The following is a 14073-nucleotide window of genomic DNA, read 5'->3' on the forward strand; positions in this document are numbered from 1 at the left end:
ATGGTGAAGCTGGAGATTTTGTCCAGGTAGTCGGGAATTATACGCAGGAAGGAATACATATGAATGACCGCATAGGGGACAGGAGCCATAGTAGGGAAACAAGTGTAGTCAAAGATAAGATAAAACCAATATTGCAAACTAGAAATACCGCAGGAAATAGCAAACAAGAGGACTCCACTAGCAATAGTGAGGATATATTACCAAAAACAAATGGTGGGAGCTCCATTGTTGGTGCTAGGGAGGATAGAAGTAAGACAGGGAAACATGCACCAACAGGGAATACAGTCACAGAAACCCAAGGCAAACGGAAACCAAGCCTGTGCACATACTATGCACTCGGTATCTGCTGGCATGGGAAATCTGGAAAAACAGATGGGACGTGCAACTATGACCACCCTAGGAAATGCCATGCCCATATGACAACAGGAAAATGCAAACTCCCTTCCTGTAAGCTTTTTCACCCTGAACTGTGTACCTCTTCAGTACAGGAAAGACTGTGCTATAACTTAAATTGCCAGGCATACCATCTAAAGGGGACAAAAAGATACAAAACATCCAGGCCATGGGAAAACCTGGGTAGCCACAGCCACTCAAGAGGGAGAGGTTTTTTAGTGCCAGGAAGGAAAAAAAACTGGCAGGAAATGGCAGAAATCGTACACCAAATCCAGTCATTCCTGGAGTGGAACCACAGTCGATGGCCTCCACTCCAAACCAACAGATACAGATACTAATGCCGGAAAAAAAATCCCCCCCCCAGTACCAACAATACCACCAGTCCGATAACATTCTTCTTTGCAAATATACAGGGTCTAAAGCCAGCAACAAACAACAAAATACCTTTCATCCGTGGACTGCTTGCAGAGGCAAAGGCAATGTTCGCGGCTTTCACTGAGACCCACATAAAGGATCACTTGGACAACGAAATATGGATCCCAGGTTACAACCTATACAGATGTGACAGAGTGAACAGGCAAAAGGGGGGGGTTGGCCTGTACATTGCAGAGTCACTTGTTTGCACAGAACTGCTAAATGCCTCAAATGATGTAGTGGAAGTTTTAGCAGTAAAGGTCGAGAACCAAAACCTAGTCATTGTGATAGTCTACAAGCCTCCGGATGCAACATCCCAGCAATTCCAGGAACAGCTGTTAAAAATTGACCACTGTCTGGAAAACCTTCCAGCTCCTGCACCCAACATCTTGCTCCTGGGGGATTTCAACTTAAGGCACCTAAAATGGAGGAATATAGCAAATAATATTGTTGCAGTAATAACACCAGGAGGCAGCTCTGATGAAAACTCACACTCACGCGAGCTTTTAAATCTCTGCACAAAATTCAATTTAAACCAGCAAATAATAGAGCCTACTAGACTGGAGAATACACTAGACCTCATCTTCACTAACAATGATGATCTGATAAGAAATATCACCATATCAAAAACAATATACTCAGATCACAACATAATTGAGGTTCAGTCATGTATGCGCGGAGCCCCAGACCGACATAATGAGATTAGTCACGAGGGAGCATTCACCAAATTCAACTTCAATAACAAAAACATAAAGTGGGACCAAGTAAACAAAGTCCTAACCGATATAAGCTGGGAAGATATACTAAGCAACACAGACCCCAACTTATGCCTAGAACAGATTAACTCGGTAGCACTCGATGTATGCACAAGGCTTATTCCTCTAAGAAAAAGGAGGAGTAGATGTAAAACAGAAAGAGACAGGCGCTCCCTTTACAGGCGACGGAAAAGAATAACAGAGCGGCTAAAAGAGGTCAATATATCTGAAATGCGTAGGGAGACACTGGTCAGAGAAATAGCAAGCATCGAACTTAAGCTAAAAGAATCCTTTAGGAGTCAGGAATCGCGGGAAGAACTAAAAGCCATAAATGAAATCGAAAGAAACCCAAAGTATTTCTTCTCCTATGCCAAATCAAAATCGAGAACAACGTCCAGTATTGGGCCCCTACTTAAACAAGATGGGTCCTACACAGATGACAACAAGGAAATGAGTGAGCTACTCAAGTCCCAATATGACTCAGTTTTTAGCAAGCCGCTAACCAGACTGAGAGTCGAAGATCAAAATGAATTTTTTATGAGAGAGCCACAAAATTTGATTAACACAAGCCTATCCGATGTTATCCTGGCGCCAAATGACTTCGAACAGGCGATAAATGACATGCCCATGCACTCTGCCCCAGGGCCAGACTCATGGAACTCTGTGTTCATCAAGAACTGCAAGAAGCCCCTATCACGAGCCTTTTCCATCCTATGGAGAGGGAGCATGGACACGGGGGTCGTCCCACAGTTACTAAAAACAACAGACATAGCCCCACTCCACAAAGGGGGCAGTAAAGCAACAGCAAAGAACTACAGACCAATAGCACTAACATCCCATATCATAAAAATCTTTGAAAGGGTCCTAAGAAGCAAGATCACCACCCATCTAGAAACCCATCAGTTACACAACCCAGGGCAACATGGGTTTAGAACAGGTCGCTCCTGTCTGTCTCAACTATTGGACCACTACGACAAGGTCCTAAATGCACTAGAAGACAAAAAGAATGCAGATGTAATATATACAGACTTTGCAAAAGCCTTCGACAAGTGTGACCATGGCGTAATAACGCACAAAATGCGTGCTAAAGGAATAACAGGAAAAGTCGGTCGATGGATCTATAATTTCCTCACTAACAGAACACAGAGAGTAGTCGTCAACAGAGTAAAGTCCGAGGCAGCTACGGTGAAAAGCTCTGTTCCACAAGGCACAGTACTCGCTCCCATCTTGTTCCTCATCCTTATATCCGACATAGACAAGGATGTCAGCCACAGCACCGTGTCTTCCTTTGCAGATGACACCCGAATCTGGATGACAGTGTCTTCCATTGCAGACACTGCAAAGCTCCAGGCAGACATCAACCAAATCTTTCAGTGGGCTGCAGAAAACAATATGAAGTTCAACGATGAGAAATTTCAATTACTCAGATATGGTAAACATGAGGAAATTAAATCTTCATCAGAGTACAAAACAAATTCTGGCCACAAAATAGAGCGAAACACCAACGTCAAAGACCTGGGAGTGATCATGTCGGAGGATCTCACCTTCAAGGACCATAACACTGTATCAATCGCATCTGCTAGAAGAATGACAGGATGGATAATGAGAACCTTCAAAACTAGGGAGGCCAAGCCCATGATGACACTCTTCAGGTCACTTGTTCTATCTAGGCTGGAATATTGCTGCACACTAACAGCACCTTTCAAGGCAGGTGAAATTGCCGACCTAGAAAATGTACAGAGAACTTTCACTGCGCGCATAACGGAGATAAAACACCTCAATTATTGGGAGCGCTTGAGGTTCCTAAACCTGTATTCCCTGGAACGCAGAAGGGAGAGATACATGATTATATACACCTGGAAAATCCTAGAGGGACTAGTACCGAACTTGCACACGAAAATCACCCACTACGAAAGCAAAAGACTTGGCAGACGATGCACCATCCCCCCAATGAAAAGCAGGGGTGTCACTAGCACGTTAAGAGACCATACAATAAGTGTCAGGGGCCCGAGACTGTTCAACTGCCTCCCAGCACACATAAGGGGGATTACCAACAGACCCCTGGCAGTCTTCAAGCTGGCACTGGACAAGCACCTAAAGTCAGTTCCGGATCAGCCGGGCTGTGGCTCGTATGTTGGTTTGCGTGCAGCCAGCAGCAACAGCCTGGTTGATCAGGCTCTGATCCACCAGGAGGCCTGGTCTCAGACCGGGCCGCGGGGGCGTTGACCCCCGGAACTCTCTCCAGGTAAACTCCAGGTATATATATATATATATATATATATATATATATATATATATATATATATATATATATATATATATATATATATATATATATATATATATAAATATATTATATATATATATATATATTATATATATATATATATTATATATATATATTTTATATATATATTATATTTATATATATATATATATATATATATATATATATATATATATATATATATTATACATATATATATATATTATATATATGTATTATATATATATATATATATATATATATATATATATATATATATATACATATATATATATATATATTATATATATATATATATATATTATCACACTGGCCGATTCCCACCAAGGCAGGGTGGCCCGAAAAAGAAAAACTTTCACCATCATTCACTCCATCACTGTCTTGCCAGAAGGGTGCTTTACACTACAGTTTTTAAACTGCAACATTAACACCCCTCCTTCAGAGTGCAGGCACTGTACTTCCCATCTCCAGGACTCAAGTCCGGCCTGCCGGTTTCCCTGAACCCCTTCATAAATGTTACTTTGCTCACACTCCAACAGCACGTCAAGTATTAAAAACCATTCGTCTCCATTCACTCCTATCAAACACACTCACGCACGCCTGCTGGAAGTCCAAGCCCCTCGCACACAAAACCTCCTTTACCCCCTCCCTCCAACCTTTCCTAGGCCGACCCCTACCCCGCCTTCCTTCCACTACAGACTGATACACTCTTGAAGTCATTCTGTTTCGCTCCATTCTCTCTACATGTCCGAACCACCTCAACAACCCTTCCTCAGCCCTCTGGACAACAGTTTTGGTAATCCTGCACCTCCTCCTAACTTCCAAACTACGAATTCTCTGCATTATATTCACACCACACATTGCCCTCAGACATGACATCTCCACTGCCTCAAGCCTTCTCCTCGCTGCAACATTCATCACCCATGCTTCACACCCATATAAGAGTGTTGGTAAAACTATACTCTCATACATTCCCCTCTTTGCCTCCAAGGACAAAGTTCTTTGTCTCCACAGACTCGTAAGTGCACCACTCACCCTTTTCCCCTCATCAATTCTATGATTCACCTCATCCTTCATAGACCCATCCGCTGACACGTCCACTCCCAAATATCTGAATACATTCACCTCCTCCATACTCTCTCCCTCCAATCTGATATCCAATTTTTCATCACCTAATATTTTTGTTATCCTCATAACCTTACTCTTTCCTGTATTCACTTTTAATTTTCTTCTTTTGCACACCCTTCCAAATTCATCCACCAATCTCTGCAACTTCTCTTCAGAATCTCCCAAGAGCATAGTGTCATCAGCAAAGAACAACTGTGACAACTCCCACTTTATGTGTGATTCTTTATCTTTTAACTCCACGCCTCTTGTCAAGACCCTCGCATTTACTTCTCTTACAACCCCATCTATAAATATATTAAACAACCACGGTGACATCACACATCCTTGTCTAAGGCCTACTTTTACTGGGAAATAATTTCCCTCTTTCCTATGTACTCTAACTTGAGCCTCACTATCCTCGTAAAATCTCTTCACTGCTTTCAGTAACCTACCTCCTACACCATACACCTGCAACATCTGCCACATTGCCCCCCTATCCGCCCTGTCATACGCCTTTTCCAAATCCATAAATGCCACAAAGACCTCTTTAGCCTTATCTAAATACTGTTCACTTATATGTTTCACTGTAAACACCTGGTCCACACACCCCCTACCTTTCCTAAAGCCTCCTTGTTCATCTGCTATCCTATTCTCCGTCTTACTTTTAATTCTTTCAATAATAACTCTACCATACACTTTACCAGGTATACTCAACAGACTTATCCCCCTATAATTTTTGCACTCTCTTTTGTCCCCTTTGCCTTTATACAAAGGAACTATGCATGCTCTCTGCCAATCCCTAGGTACCTTACCCTCTTCCATACATTTATTAAATAATTGCACCAACCACTCCAAAACTATATCCCCACCTGCTTTTAACATTTCTATCTTTATTCCATCAATCCCGGCTGCCTTACCCCCTTTCATTTTACCTACTGCCTCACGAACTTCCCCCACACTCACAACTGGCTCTTCCTCACTCCTACAAGATGTTATTCCTCCTTGCCCTATACACGAAATCACAGCTTCCCTATCTTCATCAACATTTAACAATTCCTCAAAATATTCCCTCCATCTTCCCAATACCTCTAACTCTCCATTTAATAACTCTCCTCTCCTATTTTTAACTGACAAATACATTTGTTCTCTAGGCTTTCTTAACTTGTTAATCTCACTCCAAAACTTTTTCTTATTTTCAACAAAATTTGTTATTATATATATATATATATATATATATATATATATATATATATATATATATATATATATATATATATATATATATATATATATATATATATATATATATATATATATATATATATATATATATATATATATATATATATTATGTCGTGCCGAGTAGGTAAAACTGGTCTTATTAATAAGCAAGAACTCATTTAAAATTAAGTCCTTTCTAAAATTTTCTCTTATACGTTTAAAGATTTTTTTTTCATTTATGTTAATGTAAAAATTAATAATTTTGTACCAAAAGAACCTTAGAAAACTTACCTAACCTTATTACAACAAGCTCAATTAAATTTAGCCTAATCCAGCTAAATATATTTTAGATAAGTTTACAGTAATTTAATAATAAACAAACACAATGAAATATATTTTTTTCGTTAGGTTCAGAATGATTTTTGCGAAACTTGCATGTACGAATTTTCGCTTGCCTTATTCGGCAAGAAGAGCGTTGCTATTTAAGCCAAAATCGCAAGTTTTACCTATTCAGCACGACATATATATAATTATATATATATTTATATATATATATATATATATATATATATATATATATATATATATATATATATATATATATATATATATATATATATATATATATATATATATAGTCAACAGTTTTTACTATCAAAATGGTTATTTCTGACGGCCCATGAAGTGACAAGGCACAATCATATCATGAAACTGTGATATACTTTTAAAACCGTAATTTAGAATGTTGGATGTTATAATATACAGTATCCCAGAGAACCTTATATAAGTATCCTTTATACATGTTCGCCCACCTTTGCGAAGGTCGGCGAACTTTTTTGGGTATTACCCCAAAACAAATTTGTGTATAGCGAAATTATCCACTAGACTTGAAAGTCCACAGAATGAGGGAAACACACGGAGTATTCAAATTCAAAATAGTTTATTGAATCCAATGGCATAGAAAAATACAGTCATATAAGCTGAAAAGTAAGTATTATATGCGATGGTTTAGAAAAACACGTAAGCAAACACTGACATATTTATTAGAAAACGTTTCGGCCCTGAGGTTATATGACCCTTGTAGGTTTTAGCCCTTCTTTTTGATTATAATAATTCGGTCCTGGGACCTTGACCACTTCTAACAAGGTTTATACCTTTACGCGATAAAGCAACTCTAAAAATAAAGCAAAATTAATAAAATGAAAAATGAACTGCATGAAATAAAAAAATAGTAACAAATATATTTAACAAAACTCTCATTAGGGAACCAAAGAATTTCATTGCAAACATTTTTACTTCTGGGTTTGGAGAAATGATGTTTCATTTTTGATTCAACATTAAAATTAATATTTTCTGATGTCAGAGCATCGTGGATACTGTCTTCAGCGTCCAGCGGATTTCTGTACTTTGTTTTTAAGTTAATTATACTGGTAATTAGATTTTTATTTTATTAAGAAAAAAATATTTGTTTGAAAAAAATACAGCTTTCATAATTTGCCTACCTGGATAAATAATAATTTTTTATCCACTTTTATGTTTATCGAGCCTTCATTATTTACCTCCCCTTCAAAGCCCCCCACCCCTCCACCCCCCGATATTTCATTTTTTACCTCATTTTTGGGTAACTTACTCCGGTTCCCTGACCTAGGCTTTAGAGGTTGCCTAAGTTATTTTTCTTCCTCGTTGGTTCCTATGTTACTCAGGTTCAAACGTAGTTAATAACAATGAATAAAGTCCACATTACGCTTAACATTTCCGGCAAGACTTAATGACAATGACAATCTCTATATCAGCCAAGTGCAGCTCAAATACATACATACATACATACATACATACATACATACATATACATATATATATATATATATATATATATATATATACATATATATATATATATATATATATATATATATATATATGTCGTGCCGAATATGTAAAACTGGTCAATTAGCATGAACTCATTTAAAATTAAGTCCTTTCTAAAATTTTCTCTTATACGTTTAAAGATATATTTTTTTCATTAATGTTGATGTAAAAATTTATAATTTTGCACCAAAAGGAACTTAGAAAACTTACCTAACCTTATTATAAGAAGAGCAATTTATTTTAGTCTAACCCAACTAAATATATTTTAGATTTGTTTACAATAATTTAATACTAAACAAACACAGTGAAATATATTTTTTTCGTTACCTTCAGAATGATTTTGGCGAAATTATTGCATACACAAATTTTCGCTTGTCCTATATGGCAAGATGAGCGTTGCTATTTAAGCCAAGATCGCAAGTTCTGCCTATTCGGCACGACATATATATATATATATTAACATGTCGGCCGTCTCCCACTAGGGTAGGGTGGTCCGAAGAAAAACCTTCATCATTCACTCCATCACTGTCTTGCCAGAGGCGCGCTTACACTACAGTTATAAAACTGCAACATTAACACCCCTCCTTCGGAGTAAAGACACTGTACTTCCCATCTCCAGGACTCAAATCCAGCCTGCCGGTTTCCCTGAATCCCTTCTTAAATGTTACCTTGCTCACACTCCAGCAGTACGTCCAGTCCTAAAAATCATTTGTCTCCATTCGCTCCTATCAAACACGCTCACGCACGCTTGCTGGAAGTCCAAGCCCCTCGCAGACAAAACCTCCTTTACCCCCTCCCTCCAACCATTTCTAGGCCGAGCTCTACCCCGCCTTCCCTCCACTACAGATTTATACACTCGAAGTCATTTTATTTTGTTCCATCCTCTCTACATATCTGAACCATCTCAACAACCTCTCCTCAGCCCTCCAGATAATAGTTTTAGTAATCCCACACCTCCTCCTAATTTCCGAACTACGAGTTCTCTGTATTATATTCATACCACACATTGCCCTCAGACATAACATCTCCACTGCCTCTAGCCTTCTCCTTGTTGCAATATTCACCAATCATGTTTCACACTCATATAAGAGTGTTGGTATAACTACATATACTCCACAGACTCCTAAGTGCACCGCTCATCCTTTTCCCCTCACCAATTCTATGATTCACCTCATCCTTCATAGACCCATCCGCTGACACGTCCACTCCTAAATATCTGAATACATTTACCTCCTCCATACTCTCTCCCTCCAATCTGATGTCTAATCTTTTGTCACCTACTTTTTTTATCCTCATCACCTTACTCTTTCCTATATTCATATATATATATATATATATATATATATATATATATATATATATATATATATATATATATATATATATATATATATATATATATATATATATATATCGTGCCGAATATGTAAAACTGGTCCTTAGCAAGAACTCATGTAAATTTAAGTCCTTTTTAAAATTTTCTCTTATACGTTTAAAGATATATATATTATATATATATATATATATATTATATATATGTATATATATTATATATATATATATATATATTATATATATGTTATATATATACATTATATATATACAATAAGTTCACAGTAAACAGGTGATTTCAGAATATGCAAAACAACCACTCTGAAAGAATAGAGAAATTCCAAGCGCTTTCGTGACTACTCACATTATCAAGGAACTATGAAAGTAAAGCATCCAAGGAAGCTATATAAGGGGTCTGGCCAGCACATCACTATCAGATCCCACACCGTTGTGGGATCTGATAGTGATGTGCTGGCCAGACCCCTTATATAGCTTCCTTGGATGCTTTACTTTCATAGTTCCTTGATAATGTGAGTAGTCACGAAAGCGCTTGGAATTTCTCTATTCTTTCAGAGTGGTTGTTTTGCATATATATATATATATATATATATATATATATATATATATATATATATATATATATATATATATATATATATACACACACATTGTGTGTATGTGTGTGTGTGTTTTAGTGTGCGAGCACAAGACAAGCCACGGGGATGGAAATCTTCAGCTCAAGATCTTTCGCACGTCTCCTGCATCATCAGAAGCTATGCAATGTTGCAGAGTAGCAACAGGTGGAATAAAAGGAAGTTTTCTCAGAGTATGGTAGTGCGGTGATGCCAACCAGTTCTTCACTGTGCACTTTATTAGGTACATCTCTTCGTTAATGCAAATATCTGATCAGCCAATCATGTGGCAACACCTCTACCTAAAAACATGCAGACATTGTCAAGAGGTTCAGTTGTTCAGACCAAACATCAGAATGGGTAAGAAATGTGATCTAAGTGACTTGACCATGGATTGATTTGTGGTGCCAGACGGCAGTTTCAGCATCAAAAATTATCCGCAATTTTCATGCAGTCTCTAGGGTTGACAGAAAATGGTATGAAAAACAAAACATCCTGTGAGTGGCAGTTCTGTGGAAGAAAACGCATTGATGAGAGTTGAGGAGAATGACCAGACTGGTTTATGCTGGCAGGAAGGTGGCACCAACTCAAATAACTACGCATTATAAACGTGGTATGCAGAAGAGCAATTCTGCACAACATATCACACCTTGAAGTAGATGAAATGCAATAGCAGACCAAACAGGGTTAATTCCCGTCAGGTAAGATCCGGAAAGTGAGGCTACAGTAGGCACAGGGTCACCCAAACTATGAGGTTGAAGATTGGAAAATGTCGCCTGATCTGATGAATCACAATTTCTCCTGCAACATGTAGGTCGGGTCAGAATTTGGTGTAAAGCTATGGGATGTAGTGGAACGAGAGATTGAAAAACATAAAAAATGAAGAATACTGCAGCAGGACTACTGGTTCATACTTGGCAAGTCCTTATCAAACCCAAACCCGCTAAAAAACATTCGCCCAACCCATTATCAGTATTACCCAATGCGCTGTATGACCCTTCTAGGTTTAGCGCTTCTTTTTGATTATAATAATAATGTTACCCAAGAAATAAGATTTGATAACCCTATCAACTCGAGTGGCCCGGTGGTCTGGTGGCTAAAACTCCCGCTTCACACACGGAGGGCCCGGGTTCGATTCCCGGCGGGTGGAAATTCTGACACGTTTCCTTACACCTATTGTCCTGTTCACCTAGCAGTAAATAGGTACCTGGGTGTTAGTCGACTGGTGTGGGTCGCATCCTGGGGGACAAGATTAAGGACCCCAATGGAAATAAGTTAGACAGTCCTCGATGACGCACTGACTTTCTTGGGTTATCCTGGGTGGCTAACCCTCCGGGGTTAAAAATCCGAACGAAATCCTATCCTAACCCCTCTCACTCATGTATTCATCTAACCTATAATCGAAGCTACCCAAGCTCTTAGTTTCAATGACCGTACTAGTAGACTGTTACACTCATCGACTACTCTATTTCCAAACCAGTACTTTCCTATATCCTTCCTAAATCTAAATTTATTCAATTTGAATCCATTATATAGAGCTCTTTCCTGAAGGAATATCAGAACCTTATTTACATCTCCCTTATTTATGCCCATCGTCTAATTATACACTACATTTATGTCTGCGTCTTAAGAATCATTTGCAGGAAACAAATCTGCAGCAACTGCGTGATACTGTCATTTGTTAGGGTTCTATATATAAGAAGTGATGGTAGCAAGAAACCAGCTGCTAAACTGTTATGGAGGCGATATATTGAAGTACGTGGTGTAGCCCAGCCTGTCCCCCTAGGCCTAGTCAAGAGTGTGAGAGACCTCTCAGGCACAGCTTTAAGTGCGAGGGGGTCACGTGACTTTAGGCTTGGCCAGGGAGCCTGCCTATAAATGGGGTTATCACAGTATATACTACACTAATGATAAACTGATGACAAACGTGGACTAGAATCTATGAAACCTATTGAGCAGGTGAAACCTTTTGACAATGACACCCGGCTGCTGAGTTAACAGTGTTATCAAAACTTATTCCTTGGGCAGTATTGAAAATGGGTTGGGTAAATATTTTTGTTTGGGTTTGAGAACGACCTGACTACTATGGGCCAGTAGGCCTGCAGCAGTGTTCTTCCTTTCTTATGTTCTTATGAATGCTAAAGTACCTTGTTGAATCTATGCCACGTATTCAGTACCAGAAGGGTGTATGTACTCACGTATATGTGGTTGCAGGGGTCGATTCGTAGCTCCTGGTCCCGCCTTTTCGTTGGTAGCTATTGGATCGACTCCCGGCTTCAAGAGCTCTTCTTAAAGATATGTATGGCTCCCGCCTCTATTACTTCACTCCGAATTGCTCCACTTCCTGACAACCCTAAGGGTGTGTTCGTCCTTGGCTGTTTGTGTCTGCTCATCGAGTTGTAGATGAATGGTTTTGCCCTACTAAAGCTCTTCGTAAAATTGTATGAGCCTTCCTCCGCTCCTACTTCGTCCAGGTCATTCTTTTTCCTGACTACCGTAAGACTTAAATACTTTCATACATCTCTGTGAATTATCTACAACTTCCATCTGTGGTGTTGTGTACCTGTTTCTGACCTCTTTAGCAGTCTCTGTTCATCATCACGAGTCCCTTGAATATTCTGTGTGTGATTATGTTTTCCCCGGTTCTTTTATCCTCTAATGTCCCCTCAATGCAGGTTCTTCGATGCCGGTGAGGGGCTTTTGATCCAAACAACTGGTCCTGCTTTCCTTTCCCGTAAATCGAATCTGAATGCTTTTATTCCCCGTGTGCTGTATGAACCCCTATGGGTTTAACGCTCATCCATAAATGTAATTGTAAGTATCCTCTGATGTCATCAGTTTTAGCTCTTTTCCTTTAGCTCCGAAACTAGTCTTGTTGCGGACCTCAGTTTCTACAATTTCTTGACATGCTTCAGGTGTGAAGCCTATGTTGATGCTGCATACGCCGTCATAAGTAACCCTTTGAGAGTCATGAAAGCTAATTATATTGACTAAAAATGCATTTGCTGCATAAGTTATTCACTTGAAGTAAGATTGGTGATATGCTCGACACTATGCTCACGCCTGGGGTCTTTCTCCTTGACTGAGGTTTTCTTTCATCTTCCCCTGCTGTCATAACCTTGCATACGTTGGGGATAAGTTTTAGTAGCCAGTTATCTGACCAGTCCTGTCATTCGTCCAGGCCCATTTGTAGCCTTTACTTTTCCTCCTTGGTTTTCTCATAAACTTCACATCTGTGAACAGAAATACATCTGACAGTCACTTCTGGACAGTCTGGTATGACATTTACATATACGAGAAACTACCAGTCCCAATACTGACCCTTGCAGAGCTCTACTTGTTATATATGCCTAATTCTAACACCTCTTCTAAGATAATCACTGTCTTTCCACTGTAGCGCATTTCGCGTTATGCTTGCGTGCTCCTCAATTTTTAGCCCCAGTCTCTTGTGAAGTACAATGTTAAATGTCTTACAGTCGGAGAATATGTAGTCTACCTGTCTCTTTTTCTCTATTACTTTACTTATATTGCTTTGTCAGTTTTGTCAGATAGGATTTGCCATCTCTAAAACTCGTGCTTGGTGTTATTTATAAACTCACTTATCTCCAAGTGCCCCACCACTCACCTGAATATTTTCTCCCTTACCTTACATAGTATTCCTGTCTATAGTGTGTGCGTGTGTGTGTGTGTGTAAATTTCCAATCGAGGGCAAGACACACGGGTAACACTAAGAATACTGACGAAACGTTTTGCCTGAATTACAGTCATAATCAGTCGATTACAATTACAGAGACGCCAGCACTGGTGGAAGACGAAGTTGAGAGGTAGTTGATGTAATCACCCATGGAACAAGATGATAATTCGATTTCCCTAATGAAGAAGCAAGTGATCAGAGGCTTGTATACTCTATAGTGAGGTGTAGCAGACTGAAGATGAGGTGACTGGTGAGCTGGACCCACTAATGAAACAGGTCATGCTAACAGCTGTTCGCAACAAATTTGCCGAAGGTATCCTTGTTACCAAGAAGCCAAGTTGTTGCAGTCAGACAAGTGCATTATAATTG

The sequence above is a fragment of the Cherax quadricarinatus genome, chromosome 18 (genome assembly GCF_038502225.1).
Source record: "Cherax quadricarinatus isolate ZL_2023a chromosome 18, ASM3850222v1, whole genome shotgun sequence".
Classification (NCBI taxonomy): Eukaryota; Metazoa; Arthropoda; class Malacostraca; order Decapoda; family Parastacidae; genus Cherax; species Cherax quadricarinatus.